General features: G+C 42.4%; 1 pseudogene; it reads left to right on the plus strand.

Annotated features, from left to right (window-relative positions):
- The first annotated feature begins 8301 nt into the window (after window positions 1–8301).
- Window positions 8302–9907, plus strand: LOC107136575 (annotated as a pseudogene).
- The last annotated feature ends 7462 nt before the right edge of the window (window positions 9908–17369 follow it).

Raw genomic sequence — 17369 nt, forward strand, 5'->3', positions numbered from 1 at the left:
CTTTAAGTCATTCCTTTAACTGACTCTTGGGAACCAACCCAAGAGACAAGCACAAATTCTGGAATGTTTAAACCAGAGGGGGCTGTAGAAACCATCCTCCAATAAATAATAGGGTCCCACCATTGATGGCGGGGCATAACGGATGGCAGTCCAGCCCTCTTCATAGAACAGGTGTGTGTATGGTCTAAAAGGGACACTTTTGTCAGGAAATAAAACTGGAAGTGTGTCAGCTACTAGGAACAATTTTGTCTGCCCAAGTTAAATTGAATTATATTGTTGACATCAACAAAAGATTAATCAACTTTCTTTTTCACTTTGTCAACAGTGGAGAGAAGCCAAAGCCAACATACTATTTTAAGACCACTGCTTCTTTCTTCCTTTTAAGGAACTGTATTTGACAAAAAGTTTCCTGCATATCGAACACATTAATCCTAACACAGCTAACTTCTTCCATCTGGGATGCTGTAGGTAAAAATAAAAGGACCCCTTGATGGTGTATTCCTTGAAGGGACTGACTCCTTCAGCAAAGGCACGTGCTGCCAGACAGGGCTGGATCAGAGCAGGTGACACACTCAGCGCTCTGCTCACGAGGGGGGACCTGAATGTGTCTTCACAGGTGTGAACTTACTTCCAGAACATGATGCCCCTGTGCCCCTGGCCCTGGATCTTTGAAGAGCAGAACCAGGTGTATTCCTCATGACCGTTGCTTGATTCTGCGCAGCTCCTTCCACCTTTTGTCTCTGAACTCGGTGGCTATGAAGATCTACTTTTGCACAAGGTTCCTCTTTCTCAAACTCTAATGGGAACATGTCTTCCGGCCTTTAAGAACCTCACAGCTGGCTGTCGAGTCCCTGCAAACCCTGTTTCTCCAACCACCGCAGGTCCTCAAGGCCAGGGCTGTCTCTCCGTCCTCCCAAGACCTGTTGGCAGTGTAAGTAAGAATGGATACAACAAGCCTCCACCAAACGCCCGTCTCCAGTGCCTCCTCAGGCCTGCAGTTTCCTCCTGCCTCTCTCCTCGGCCGTCCAGGTCTGGCCTGTCTTGGTCAAGCAAACCTTGTCCTAACCCTCCCACCTCAAACCAGCCATCGCACTTCAGCTCAGCTTTTTCCAGCTGAGTTCATTGAGGGAGGAAGAGACAGAGCGAGGAGCCAGTTCCTGTCCCCCGTCCCCGCTCATTCTTTCAGAGGGTTCACCAAGTGGCCTGCGGGAGTTGGCGGAGTCCTGGCTGGCACATCTGGGAGCGTGCGTCACCCTCTTTCTGGGTCACTCTGAGCACCCCCCCTCACACAGCCTCTATTGCAGCCCCTGACTCCTGCTCCTCGGAGCACCCCGCCGAGCCTGCTGGTTCTCTCTCTCTTCAGTCGCAGAATTCCTGCCTTTTCAACTTCCTTCTGCCATTTGGACACCCACCACCACCTCCCAGTGCTGGTTCGGCTCTTTCCCTGCTCTTCCTCATCCCTCTGTTTCTGGATTTCCCGTTTCCTCCTGGGCCTGAATTCACATGGCGTGTCCACAGCATGACTTCTGCTCTTATGGAGAGACTCCAGTGGCGGGCACACAGTCCCCTAGACAGGTACCTCTGTCCCCTCCTAGGGTGCAGCTCCAGCGATGAAGACCCTGACGTGTGCACCCAGAACCACCTGGGACGACCAGCTGGCCTCAGGGGTGCTGCGGGATCAGGGCAGGTTCTCACCCGGGGCTGGGACAGTTCTGCGTGGTCTCCGTGATTTGTTCCCCTGGTGGCCCAGTGGCTGGGGATGATCATGACACTGACTCCAGCTAATGTGAGAAGCTGAAGAAGGAAAGTGGGAGGAGGGAGGGATAGAGACGCAGAGGGGAGACGGCAGCCGGCGAGGCCTCAGCGGTGAGGGCTCACAAAACCAAACCCCAGAAAAGACCCTGGCTGAGGACGTCCCAGAAACCCTGCATCTGGCCTGAAGGATCCGGTAACATTCGAAAAAGGAGTTGTTGTTTTATCCGTATTTGGTAGAATTAAACTTGCCGTATTTTCACAGAACCTTTGTTTTGGCTGATAGTCCAACTGGGTAGTTTCTCAATCTCTCTGAGTTCTGAAACAAAGGAGGAATTTATATTCACTCGTATCCCAGTGTCTGCACACAGATCGCAGCATGATCTCATGTGGAAAGCTTGTCCATACTTCAGACTCACACTGTGCCTGTTTGGTGATATACATCATGTGACATCCGTGCATTTTAATCGGACCTCTTCATGTTTTTATCTCTACAAAGTGAGGGACATTTTTTGACTTACCACTTTAGAAAATAAATGGGAATTAATTTGTTGCAGCAAATATGCTATATCAACCGATGATCTCTTGAGAAATGTTCTTAGACTATGATGGAATGAAAACAAACAAATAGAGGAGCATTCATTCTATAGAGAAATGAATTTTTTACAGAGTGAAAAGTTCTCCAAGGTGCAGAAGTACTAATAGAAATCAAATCCATATTTCACCCTTTTTCTCGGTGAACTATTAATAATTATAGAAAAAAGAAAAATATATATACATATACATAGTGTGTGTGTGCACGCGCGCCTGCGTGCGGACATGTATGTGTGTACAGGTGGTATTTATTCAATTTTTGAGTTAAGATTGTGTGTGATCAACTCTGTGAAAGCTTAAAATATACCACACTGCTACAGGTGACATGCTATGCATAGTACTTTACTGCTTGATTATCCAATAACCTAAGGCCCTCCATTGGTACTATGTACCTAACAAATAAAAAGAATATTTTTTTAGTGATTCTTTTACATTATCAGATTGATTAAAAAACTACAGACACACATTCCTGTTGCCTTTTTCACTTTTTTTTTTTAATGATTGATGGATGCCTGGCTTTATTTTCTAATTTTTTTTTGTTTTGCATTATTATAATATTAGAATACATATTTATGGGGTACAATGTGATGATTCTATATAGGCATAAAATGTGTACATATTAAATCAGGGTAGTTAGCATTTCTATTTCCTTAAACATTGTTTTAAATTTTTTGATACATATTAAATAATTATTCATATTTATTCATTTTATTACTATTTTTATTTCTCAATGAGTCTTTCAGAGATTTCTTTTATTTATTTATTTTCACTAACATGCCTACTATTGCAATTTTTATTTGCAGTGGTTGAAGTGTACATAAAGAAATTGTATGTCTTATTGCATCTTTTTTTAAAACTTTTTAAAAAATATTTCTTACACACATGACAATAGTGGAATGCATTACAATCATAATTATCCATTCACAACACCACGCTTCTTAGAAGAAGATATACAATCAACAAATATACGAAAAAATGCTCATCATCTCTAGCAATCAGAGAAATGCAAATTAAAACTATGCTAAGATACCATCTCACTTCAGTAAGAGTGGCAGCCATTATAAAGATAAACAACAACAAATGCTGGCGAGGATGCGGGGGGGTGGGGGGGAAGGTACACTTATACACTGCTGGTGGGACTGCAAATTGGTGCAGCCAATTTGGAAAGCAGTATGGAGATTCCTTGGAAAGCTGGGAATGGAACCACCATCTGACCCAACTATTCCTCTCCTCAGTCTATACTCAAAGGACTTAAAAACAGCATACTACAGGGACACAGCCACATCAATGTTTATAGTAGCACAATTCACAATAGCTAAACTGTGGAGCCAACCTAGATGCCCTTCAGTGGATGAATGGATTAAAAAAATGTGGCATTTATACACAATGGAATACTACTCAGCAATAAAAAAGATCATGGCATTTGCAGGGAAATGGATGACATTAGAGAAGATTATGCTAAGTGAAGTTAGCAAATCCTCCCAAAAAAACAAATGTGGAATGTCTTCCCTGATATAAGGGGGGGTGATTCAAAATGGGGTTGGGAGGGAGAGTAAGGGTGGAAGATTACTCCTAGATAGGAGTGCGAGGGAAAGGGAGGGAGAAGGGGAATAGCATGGATGGTGAAAGGAGACCCTCGTCATTATACAAAATACATGTATGAAGATGTGAATTTGGTGTCAACATACCTTATATACAATCAGAGAGATGGTAAATTGTGGTATAAAGGTGTATTAAGAATTGTAATGCAAAAATAATAAGAGAGCTCATGTACAATGGCATAATTTTGCGTGAACATACTTTATATACAGAGTTACAAAAAATGGTGTTGTGAATGGATAATTATGATTGTAATGCCTATTTCACTTTTGTTACTCCATGGTTAGTTTAGAGAGAATTTCAATTTCAGTGTCTCTGTCGAATCGACAGAAATCTGACTAGCCTGTCTTATATGTTCCATTCATAATTTTTAAAAACCGTGAGCTATCAAAATAGTTCATTATTACTTGTCCACTTTGCTTTTTTGGCACTTCCATTTGGCTCTGAGTTTCTGAAGTTTGTAAAGTTGTCTGTGAACAGAGCAGGGTGGGACTAGGTGATTTCCGAGGTCTTTTCAGTTTTAATGTTTTATTGCTGTACACACTTCAGGTCACTTGCTTTTACACAATTCAGCGTCCTTTTCTTCTGCAGTATAGAGCATATCTTTAACCAAGACTTGACAGATCACTGGTGCTTTTGACTACAACAAGCTTATTAATTCTTAGATCCCAAATGATTCTTAAAGATCAAGAATATTTTTCTTTTTTCTTTTTTCCAATCTTTAGAATCCTTTAAAGACAATGTATGTGATGCCCAAAAGCCTGAAGGACCTCACAGGTGAAAAAATATAGTAGTGAAAATAGATCTGCTCACACCCCTCACTGTTTATTACACATTAGTTCCACATTTCTATTGATTTTTAAAGAGGAAATCAGCATGGGATCCAGAATATCATGCTGTAAACATTTCATAAGTGGGCGGATCAGAAAGTAAAAGGATAATGTCACAGATTTGGTAATAAGGTAACATTGGTCTAGATGAAGAGGCCGAAGAAAATAAATGCATAATTTTGGTTGCAAACAACCTAATCTGTCATGGCTTACAAACTAAGTGGAGATCTATCGAATCTCATCATTATAGCAAATTTGTGGTGTCCTTAAGGACCTGGTTTCTCTTCGTTTTGCCTTTGGGGACAAAGGTCTCAACCAGTCAGGTCTCCCTCATGGACATGTGAAGAGGGCAAGATTGAGACAGGGCCAGCAGCTCCCTGATCCAGAGTGGGGGTGGGGCACTCCAGCATGCTCTTGACCAGGAAGGAAGGACTCCCAGCGCCTGGCTGCATGGCCGTCCCTCCTGCCCTGGTGAATGTGGAGGACCATGAGCTTGCTGACTGCCTCTGTGTAGAGAGAGTTCTACAGATTCGACGCGGCCTTGAGGACGCCTTCCTCAAAGAAGCATCAGCCACATTTGGTAGGAGGGAGGATCTTTTGGGAGACAAGCAGCAGGTGTCCTCCATAGCACAGGAAAAGTGCATAAGTCTTGGTGGACTTTCTCCCTAGTGTGCCTCCCTACTCACTGTGCTGTGAGGGCTTCTCCTCTTTCAGAGTGGCTGTATACTTGAGCAAGTGGCTAAAAGCCCACCTGAAGTCTTCCTGTGAGTTCAGAGGGGCTCAGTCACTTACTAGCCAACTGATCATGGACAATTAATTTCTCTGTTTTTCGGCTTACATTGGATGTAATAATAGTTCCTTCCTATATGAATTATTCTGAGGTTTACAGGAGTTAATTATTATTAAGCGATTATAATAATGTGAAGAGCTGGGTGTGGTGGCACACACCTGTGATCCCAGAGACTCTGGAGGCTGAGGCAGGAGTATAGCAAATTGGAAGACTGCCTCAGCAACGTAGTGAACAACTGTCTCAAAATAAAAAAGGGCTGGGGATGTGACTCAGTGGTATAGCACTCCTGGGGGTTCAATCTTAGTACTAAGGGGGGGAGGGAGGAATGCTGAATATATAATATATAATGATTGCAATTAAATACTAAATAGTTGATTTAGGAGATAGGCATAGGTTTTGTCATACAGTAACGATACACATACTTTACATATATATGCATGCTTATGTGTACACGTACAATAGACAGATCATAAAATATAAATTGACATTTAAAGCATCTTTTAAAAATCTTTTTTTTTTTACTGTCATGATTTTTAAGCTGCTTTGTTTTAGTATCTTGACTCATCTAGGTTAATTTTCCTTGGTGCAAGATTAATTCTTAATGGACCATGTCCTTGCTCACAAATCTCCCATTTGCAGCATTGGTCAGAATTTAAATGTTGTGGACCATCCTAATATTTATGGCCTTTTGGAAACTGACCTTTTAAAACCTCCCTCGTTGTATGCTGAATCAGAATACCTACCTCTCACTTTCCAGGGTCCCACATATTCTCCATTGGAAGCCATTTCTCATGCTGTCTCCTGATGATTATCTCTTCTTACATCTTCACCTTCTTATTTTTTATTTTTTTAGGTCGACCTTAAATAGTGCCTCCTCAGTGAAGAATTCCCATATCTCTGGCAACCAAATGTACAATAGAAATTATTTTAATATACCTTCAATTATAGATCACTAATAATCGGCATTCCCTCTCTCTAAAACAACCCCATTGCCAATCAGTGTTCCAAAGCAGGTGTTGGGGAGTTGGAGCTTATGTAAGCAAGCAGTGCTGATCACAAACAGGTGGAAATTCCTTGGTGGGAGTCATTCACTGAAATGTTGAGAAGGGGCTGGGCCTGCAGCTCGGGGTGGTGCGTCTGCCTGGCACGAACGTGGCCCTGACTGAGTTCAATAGCCAAAAAATCTAAAAAAAGTGAAATGTTGAGGAAGAACAGGGACGAGTGACAGAAAACCCAGAAATAATAATTAACAGAATGGAAACGTCCATAAAACTAGCATCCGATGACCTTGTGACACCGCAGTGTAACTGACTGGCCCTTCCTGACGCCCGCCGTCAAGGTCAGGGGATTGGAGCCCCCAGGCAGCAGCTGAAGCTGTGTGCCAGTCCTGATCCTCCAACAGCCGCCCTGCCTGTGGAGGGCCTCTCAGGGTGGTCCTTTCCCCCTCCCACAGTGCTGCGTGCTTGTGGAGCACAGAGGTCTGGGGCCTTTGGGCAAGTTGGCCCAGGAAGACTCCTGGTTCAGAAAGAAACCACTCCATTTGTTCCACAAAATATGCTAACTGTATTGCAAACAATAACTGTTATTACAAACATGAGGCTTTATTAATTCTTTCCAACTGATCAAATTCATATACAAAAACAAAGCGCATTGTAGCTGAAAAAAATTCACTGAGACTTTTAAAAATATAAGAGAAAATAACAACATAATGGTTGAATTGGATGTCTAGGGTAGCACTACTTTAAGAAATCATACTAACAAAGAAAAATTATAAAGTTATTCTACACTCTGATTGTTTCATTAGTATTTTAAATTCTTTATATAATGGAAATAGAAAATTCTAGTTAGTGCCTTATGACTACTACTAAGAAAGACCTCAAAAGACATGAATATGAATAGGACAGCCATACTCATAGAAAAATCCAGATTGTATATTATAGACAAATTTCTTTTCCTTCCTGTTTAATGTTGAATTTAAATATGTACAGTGAGCATGCACTTTTAAATTATTTCTTGCTTTAAATACATTAATGAATCAACTTCCTGTCCTAATACCTGAGATGACTCACCAGTAATTGTTCTATTAGAAATGTTATTTTATCATTTTTATTGTGAAATGTTCAGGAACTGAGATTATGGAACAACAAAATATCCCTTCCTTAAATGAATGTTGAGTCTATTTGGAAGAACACAAATCTAAACATAATTGCAGAGTATTACGGGGAACATTCATGGAGATTTCCATCAGCTAGTAATGTCCCGAGTATCTTTGTCAAACCCTCCTCTTACACTAAATTTTTTAAAGACAGGTGCTACTTTTGCTTCATATGTTTCCAAGTGAAAACTATTGAATTGAGTTGAGCTCAAGTTGAGACACGTTGACTGAGCTGATAAAAGTTATAACTTCTAGAGAGTTGCAAAAATGTGGAAATTGTTTTTCCCTGTGCATACCTAGACAAAAACATTGTTTTATGCAGTTCAGTGCAGCTTCTTGAGAAACATAAGCTTTCACACTATTTTTCTATATTGAAACATGATGATCAGTGTGGACGGAGGCCTCACCAAAAGACAGATGCTAATTTAGATGCTTCCTGAGTACTGACTACAATAAAAACCCCATGGAAACCCAAGATGGGCTGCAGTCAGCAAGCAGACTTCACTAAGGGGCTGGCCAGAGGCGAGGGGATTCTAAAGTTTTCATATAACCTTTTGGAAAGAACCAGTCTACACCAATAAATGAAGGAAAGTAAAGAAAATTCAAGCCTTTCAGAAATGTCAGCAAACCTGGACCACACGAAACCATGTTGGTACTGGGATAAGAAAGACTTGGCTCACAAACCCTCACAACCTGAAGGACTCCATCCAGCCACTGGGCCTGGTACCCTGGAGAGGCGGCTAGGTTCATCTTTGATGTGGGGACACGTTAGGGGCTACACTGTGGCACCCTGACAACAGGAATAGTTTATTTTCAACACTTCTTTATGTATCATTCTTTCAAACAACTCCCAACATACATGGCAGGGGCTTGTTTCTTGCTGGCTGGGAAAGTGGAAGAAACAGCCTCACCCCCCATCCCCCCAAAAAAACTTGTGAAAGGTTCTGGAGAGACTCTTACTACAGATCATAAAGTTTGATTTACAGGTACAGCATCCATACCAATGCCTGCTCAAATATGCAAAACGACTTAAAGGTGATAAAAACTAAATTCAAAAAGTTGGTTCAAATGGCATGGACATTTGTAAATGACAGTCTCTTGTCACTGCAGTGAGAACCAGAGATCATAGCGTTAGCGGTGATGCATCTGGCAGGACATTTGTGCAGGTTTGAGATACAAGGATCGACCTCCAAAGCCCTGTGTAGGAGCAGGAGGAAGCGGTTCATTCACAATGTCCCTGTCGTGCTCTGGAAGATCATCTGCCACCAGATCCTGGGTCTTACAAGGAAAACAACAGACGCCTTGTCACACGCCCAACGGCTGCCCACCTCCCCAGCCTACACCGCAGGTGCCACATGTACAACAGTCACAACCATCTCAAGGCTCCGAAGCAGCCCGTGGCAGCAGAAGGACGCCCAGCGGTCAGCCCAGCCATCAGCCCAGCGGCCACAGCAGCCGCCCACAGCCGCCACGAAGACCTCCCCCCCGCGCAGTCCTCTCCCACCCGCGAAGCGCCCTGCGGGTTCCTCCCAAAGAGCCAGGCAGCAGAACCCATGGCCCCAAATCCCCCAAATAAAGACCATCCACCCACCGTTGCCTAGGGCCCCCCAGTCGCCAGTCCAAAGCCACCCCTCGCTGCAGCTCTGGGCGAGGCCAAGCCCCCTGGACCCGTGGATGCGGGTGACCTCCGCAAAGTCCTTATTCCTGCTCCTGCGCAGCCGGCCCCTGTGCACCAGCCCCGCCTCTGCCACACTGGCCCCCTCCAGCCACCTGACCAGCACGTCCACCACCAGCTGCCACAGATCTGGAGAGGGTATTAGAGCCTGTCGTCCACACAGAGACCCAGGGTGTCCCTCTTATGGCGCCCTGCCCCAGCCGCCAGCGGGCCTTCGCTACACCCCCACCACTCGAGCCTCCTTCCCCAGCCTCCTTCCCCCAATCTGCCGCCCCCCCATTCCTGGTTACCCCACCTCCACCCACCTACAACCTCAGCTTTCCATCCCCGCCCCCCACTCCTGTCCCCCACCCATGCAGTGCCGCCTCACCCTCCTCCAGGCTTGGGCCTGCCACGGCTAGCGGCCCACCTCCTGCCCAGCCCCTGGAGGACAGCCACCGGTGCCTCCCCCATGCCCCACATCCCGCTTGTCTCCTGTTGGGGGACCTGGGAGGGCAGCCTGGATGAGATAACCCAAAACCTTTTATTCTTGTGTTTTTTGTTTGTTTGTTTTTTAACAAGAGTTTTTCTAATTAACTTGAAGAGTAGTTTGAGTGGGTAAGCAGCAGGGACCTTGTGTAATGCCAGACAATTGCTGTAAGGAAAGGAGAGGCCAGATTCCTGGTGAAATTGGGGTGGTCCTCACACCTGGAGGATGGAGAGCCGGCCTCAGTGTGGCCTTGGCAGTGCCTCTTGCAGTCTCACGGTACAGTTCCAGCTAAGGTCGTCTGAGAGTCCTGCACTGGGTTACTTTATACTAGTGAAAATGTTAACCAGCCATATTGGCTCAATAAATAGCTTCAGTAAGGAGTGATTTCCTTCTAGAAGTCAGGGCCTATTTTCCTGGAACTCAGTTTTAAATAGTCCAGTTCCATCTGAGGTCAGGCTGCTCTCGTTGTTGTCATTCAGTGGTTGTCTCCCCATGAGACCCAGTAGGTCAGATGAACCACCTTTTTGATTCATAGGTATTTGCAGCCTTTGTGTTAAACTATTGTGAAGGGGTGGCCTTGTTGGATGGCTTATTTCTGTTTCCTCTTGGGAGAAGGGAAGAAATGTACGTGGAAAGTAATATATGTTTACATCTATTTGCAAATTCCTGTACAGAGAGCCATCCTGGTTGCAAACAAGACTCCTTCAGTCACTTATCCAAATAAAATCAGTTTTGAAAAAAAAAAAAAAACATGGACTGAATTCTATTATTATTCTCCCACAAAACGTAGATGGCCTTGCCGAGGTAGCAGAATAAATGTAAAATCCAGCCTCAGGCCCCTCTGGAGCAGCCATATAGACAACAAGCCCAGTTTTCACTGTGTCTGTATTTGTTCATTCAGTGAGCAATTACTGAGAGAGCACTGATTGTCAACTACTGTGCTGGGCTTAAGGGCAAGAGAACTAATAAAAATAACCCCTCCATTCAGAGAATACACAGGCTAATAGAGGGATGCCAAGCAAACAGAGAAATGTTATGGGTTTTACTTTAAATATTTTCAGTTAAAGCACAACACTACAAAGAATGCAAATATCCTGGGACACGTGCACCCACAGAGTCTCACATAGACAACTGCTCTTTCATTTGAGTAACCTGATACTGAAAGAAAAGAAACTCATCTGTGTTTATTTTCATTTAAATGAAAATAGATGGAGAATATAGTTTTAAATCGGTGTATTTGTTTTTACGTTTTTAGGAATACTTAATGTGTTGGTATTAGATTCGTCTAGGTGGATTTTACAGATGATATAAAATTTTGCAAGCTATTTTATCATGTGGCCTAGTGCCAGAGAAAATGAATGCTCTTCTGTGAGATGATATGTAGTAAATAAATTCTGATTTGCCATATGTTGGTTTATTCTGGTTCAAGTATAAATTTTGGTCAGGGATCACAAAGAACCACGTTCTTAAAAATGTGTGAACTCGCAAATACAAACTGACTGAACTGGGGAAAAAAGACTAATCTTTATAACTTATTACTGCCAGTATTTTATTTTACTATAAAAGATGAACTTTACAGGAATGCTATGAGGAAAGCAAAACATGGCTATTTTAAGCATTGCCAAAAGAGGTAAAAATAAGTGTGTGCAGACACTATACATTAAACTTCACTTTAAAAAATATTTATCTTGCTCCTTGTGGTTAACGGTTTTGAAAGAAATGAATTATCAACCACAACTTTTGTAGAATATGATGAAAGCCTGGAAGGGAAGCCACACTTGGTCCAGGGGCCAGCACGTGCACATGCTACCTCACACAGAGAGAATACAGCACAGCCACTCAGCCCTAGCTAGGAGAGCAGCTATCAGCTTTTACTTTACCTGTTAAATGGAGATGCTGTGTGCTTGAATGAAGGTTTTCCAACTTTGGGGTCTTTAGGCACTTGTAATAAATAATAACCTACTGAATTAGTCAAATATCATAAATTTTGTATCAGGTATTGATGTAGACAAAGTTCTAAATGCACTTTACTCTGCATTGATAGAACTTTGTGTGCAAAGCATGCATAATATTCCACCAGCCTCACACAACAGTGCAACCCCCAGACACCTTGAGTGTGTGTTAGGATGTGGAGCTGGTTGAAATTGTGGAATGTTATTTGGGGGAATGTGAGAAAACAGTAGACTCCTCCCTGGCATACCAATATGACTTTGCCATGTACCACGAGGTAGCATTTCCCTGGAGGAGGAAACTTAGGGGAATCCCTTTTGAACTAACCCTTGTCACTATGATAAAGCTGCACCGTCATCCTAATTCAAAGCATTAAAAGGTTTTGGTTTTGAATTATTTTAATACCTTCATAATAGCTGTACTGTGTTCCTGGCCTATTCAGATGCATTCATGGAATCCCACTATTCTTGAGATTAAATGTTTGCACTTAAGCTTGGGATTCTATATTTTCCACTAGTTGCCCTTCCAGTTTTCTATCATATATTTAACTGTAATGAAAGATTAAACTTTGACCTTTGCTAAATTGGACTTATTCAGTCTTTCTAAACAGACTCTGCATGATCATTCACCTTAGATCCTTATTTCTTCATTCTCTTAAATGCTTAATTGTATGCCTCATTGCATTATCTAGAAGCCTCTTTACTCCATACAATTCCTGCCTCACTTGATTTATTTATTTTTTTCTCATACCTCACTCCCACCTCCAGTACCCTTCCTTCCTGATAATATGTTACAGGAAACACAGGGTCAAGAACACACTTAATGTGTCAGAAAGCAAAGCATAAACAAACCCTCTTTGACCAGTCTTCACAGACAAACTCCAACAAGTAAAACGACAAGTTCAAAAAGCTGTTATGAGACTTAGGAAATAAGGGTAAATAAAGAAAGTGAGCTTCTTTAATGCAACTTGTGAATTTGATCACTTTTATTAAAACCACATCTGAAACAATTGTTTTAAAACTATCATAAATTGGGAAATATTTAGCATTCTAACTGAAAATTTTCACTATTTTAGACGACCTCAACAAAATAGGCCCGTATGATCAAGAGTCATCTCTGCTTCCTTAGTTCATTGTTGTAAGGGACACTGGTGAGTGGAAAATATAAACTCAGAAATTTCTGATTCAATAAAAGTAAGCTTTCTAGAATAAAGCATATGAAGGTGCAACCATAAGTGGTTGTCCTTTAAAGAGAACACCTGCAGTGTTTTTATGTCTATGATGCTGGGTGTTTCAGCTAAGGAAGAAACACATCAGAGAGGAGATTGATGCCGTTAAGGTTCACAGAGTTATGGTCCTAATAGTGTAGGTTAAAATTAAAAATCATATCTGTTAGTAAAATCACAGTTTACTTGAATCTCAGGTCCTAAATAATTCCAACCAAGCAATAAGAATTGATGCACATATCAAAATACGACAGCAGGGCTGGGGCTGTAGCCCAGTGGCAGAGCACTCGCCTGGCACATGTGAGGCACTGGGTTTGATCCTTAGCACCACATCAAAATAAAAACAAAATTAAAATAACAGCATCTACTACTACAACTACAAAAAAAATTTTTAAAAAATATCAAAGCATGATTCTCATGAACAGTATCCAATGCATCCCCTTCTTAGTATCAGGGCACCTGAAGGTGAAGGTAATCAGAAGCAGGTGGTGGTGGTGAGAAAAAGAGAAGTTCCTCAGCACAAGAAATAAACACATTTAATGGGTGTGAGTATGAGCAGGCCGGAGAGTTTTAGGGAGTTCAAGCTATTGTTGCAATCAATGATACTAATTTTGCTCTATCATTGATTAAATAGAATTTCCTAGACTACCCTAAATAGCTCTCATTTACTTTTTTGTACACAAGAATACGTGTTCTAAGTGATGAACAATAATTTAATACTTCTGGTATATTACCGAGAGCTTCAGTTTTCCTACATCCACTTGGACTGAATGCCTCATCTGACTTATTTTAATAATGAAACACAGTACACACAATTGGAAATTGAAGAATTTGTTCAATCAATCTCTTTTAAATATTTTTAGTTGTAGATGGACACAATTCCTTTATTTTGTTTATTTATTTTTATGTGGTGCTGAAGATTGAACCCAGTACCTCACATGTGCCAGGGAAATACTCTACCACTGAGCCATACCCCTATAGCCCTCAACCAATTTTTGACAAAGTCGAGACCATGTAACATGATCAGATTCTCTTCATTTCTCATAGCCTTTCCAGCTTTTCCTGTGGCCATTTCCCCTTTTCTAGATTGAATTGAATTCATAATGAATATATCTAACACGCCTTTATGATTTGAGAAAGATCATCACTTCACTCTTTGGTTCTCGAGATGTATCAAACTTGATCATGAGCCTGTGCAACCCGTGCCCCATGCCACTGTAGTAGAAGTCCCCTTTATCTCCAGATTGGCCAGATGCTGCACTCAACTCATCATTTGCTCCACTTCTTAGATGCACTAAGCAGTGACAGGCTTTGGACTCAGCAAAGCTGGTGATAGGAATGCAGTGTAGCCACTATCATGGCCATAAAAACAGGCAGATTAAGTTCATAACTGTGGCCATAACCGTGGTCTAATAAAATAAAACAAACTACAGCCCATTAGAGTGTGTTTATTGCCATCTGTTACTCAATCCTTCTGTTGGATAATTCTGGAACAGCTTCATAGACTTCACACTGAGCCGGCTGTCTCTGAAATGCAAAGCTCAAAGGAATTAGGAAAAATGCTAAATGAACTCACGTAACAAATGCAAATCCTCTGCTGCGTTCAGAGGTGCTATATTCTCAATTTATGCTGTCTGAATTTACCCTGAATGATTTCCATCCCTGGTGAGAAGGCAGAGGACCGCCGGCAGATCTACCTTTCCATGGGGCCTGTGACCTGGACGTTTAACCAAGGTCATCGCTTGTCTTTGAAAAACCACCCTCCATGGGAAAGATAAAATTAAAACATGGGAACTGTGCACTGGATGGTCACATGGGCTAGAGCAGACCAAACAGTGTGTCTCCAGGGGCCCAGGGGCCGGGTTCCACAGCAGGGTGCGACTCAGTTACACCCCACTTGTGAGGAAGCCGCCAGGCACTCCTTGGTCAGGGACAAGACAGTGGAATTCTGTGCAGTCCTTTGTAGTGTGGTAGGGATGGAGAGAGAGGGACTCTTCCCCCAGTGACCCGCTGCCGTGGACTTGGCCATTCCTCCAACACTGGAAAACGCTTTACTACAGTGAGCAAGTGGTTAGCATCCTGAACAGAACGTTTTGCAGAGCTAAAGAGGGGGCTTTATGAATTATAATGGAGCCAAAATTGTGGGTGCAATAGATATATAAGATGGATGGCATTCTGCTTTAAATAATTCTAGATCTTTCCTACTTTTTTACGTTTGTATTATGTATAACATTCATCTACTTCACCTCCGAGTCAAGTTCTATTTGTGCTTCTCTTCTTTAAAGAAATTATGCTAAGCCAGGTGTGGTGGTGCACACCTGTAATCCCAGTGACTTAGGAGGCTGAGGCAGGAAGATCGAAAGTTCAAGGTCAGCCTTGAAAATTTAAGGAGACCCAAAGCAGACTGTGTCTCAAAATAAAAAGGGCTGGGGATGTGACTCAGTGGTTAAGCACCCCTGGGTTCAATCCCCAGTACCAAAAAAGAAAAAAAAATATGCTAAAATACAGAGTTTACCATTTTTGTTGTATATAATATTGCCTAATAAATATCCAGGAATTCTTACTTTGTCATATTTAAATGTAAATTTTTTTAAAGTGTGTGTATATGCATATCACATATGTTTGTACATGTGTGTGCAGTCATGTTGCCCAGTGGCACGGATATGGAGAAACACATCATTAGGCCGTTGCACTGGGTGGACTTGGTGATATGATCACAGAAACCTGATGGAGTAGCCATACACACCTGGGCTGTGTGGGCAACTGTGACAGGATGGCAGGTGTCTATGTGTCATACTAAAGACAGAACGAGCACAGGAAAAATACAAAAGATACAAAGCCGTCACTCTATGGGGCACTTGCCGAGGGAGGGAATGTAGAGGCCACGTGGTGGTGACTATGTCACTGCAGACTACCAGCATGGAAAACTCAGCTCCTTAGATTTACAGGTTTTTTTTTTTTTTTCTGTAAGTTAACTATAGTATACTGTAAATATTTTATATGATAAATGTTTCAATTTTCTAAACTTTCTGATTCTTTTGTAGCTAAAACCAAATTCACTGGATAACTATGAAATATTTTTTTCATTATATCCTTGATCTATAGGTTTTTTTCTATTTTTTGATATATTTCTGGGTTTTCATCATTTTTAGTCACTAAGACATAAACCCCCACTCCACCTTTGGCCTGTACAAGATCATCCTTCTCAACTGCTGCTTCTTGTGTCCCTGCAAGGTCTCCAGGACAGGGACATGCATGGAGCTGTGGCCATCTTCAAGGCAACGCCTTCCTCTAGATCCTTCCTCAAGGACCTGCAGTCAATTCTTGGTATAAACACTGCACAAAGCTTTTAGGAGTGTCCTCTAGGATAATGATAGAAGGAAGGACAGCAAGTAAGCGAGTCCGGGATGTGGTTCACCACAACAGCACACGGGCCTGTTGACTTCAGGAACTCCACACACATACAGGAGCAAGATCTGTGCTACGGTGCTGCCACGGCGACGTCACCACCAGAGGACAGGAGTTCTTATCTCCGTTGTGACATCAGGGGAACTCTACCATGTGTGCGTTCTGTGGTAGACTGAAATGTCATTGTGGTTTGCTTGACTCTGTGAGTATGTACACACACAAGATTGCCGCAGTCCGGCTGCAGCCAAATAACCGGGGTTTGACAAACAACTTGTGTACATTGATACAGCAGGAGTGGGAGCCGTTTATTGTAGGACAACAGAGGTATTTGTATATTCCACACAGCTTATCTAATTAACATAAATTAGATACAGCAGTCAACCAATAAGGAATCTCCACACTTAATGGCTCGCTGGCGCCACCTCACAAACCACTCCCTCTGGCAAAATGCCAGGCGCCATCCTGACTTGTTTACAGACTCTAACATTTCCCCCTTTTGTTTAATTTAAATAACGACCATAGTGGTTTTTACACAAACACCATAAATAATCTGCTACAAGCAGAAGGGGAGGATACAAAATGTAACAATACCAAGCCACTTGATGGCTCCATGCAAGAAGCCCTTGGAAAAATTATACCAGCAATGACACCATTAGCAAAGATACCGAGTTACAATTTGTTGTAGATTACAGTTTGTTGTCTCAGTCCAGGTAAAGCAGTGCCTCAATAGATTAACTCACAGTCCAGGTAAATCATAGTCCAGGTAAGTTCTGTAGGCAGCTAGCTTAAATCATAGTCCAGGTAAGTTTTGCAGGCAGCTAGCTTGATCCAAAGTCTCGTCTGGTTCTCAGCAACACTGGAAATTCTTCCACCCTCGTCGTCACGGCACTGGGACAAGGCAGGAACTCCAGCAATGCTGGCT

Source organism: Marmota marmota, unplaced genomic scaffold (assembly GCF_001458135.2).
Source record: "Marmota marmota marmota unplaced genomic scaffold, marMar, whole genome shotgun sequence".
NCBI classification, from domain to species: Eukaryota; Metazoa; Chordata; class Mammalia; order Rodentia; family Sciuridae; genus Marmota; species Marmota marmota.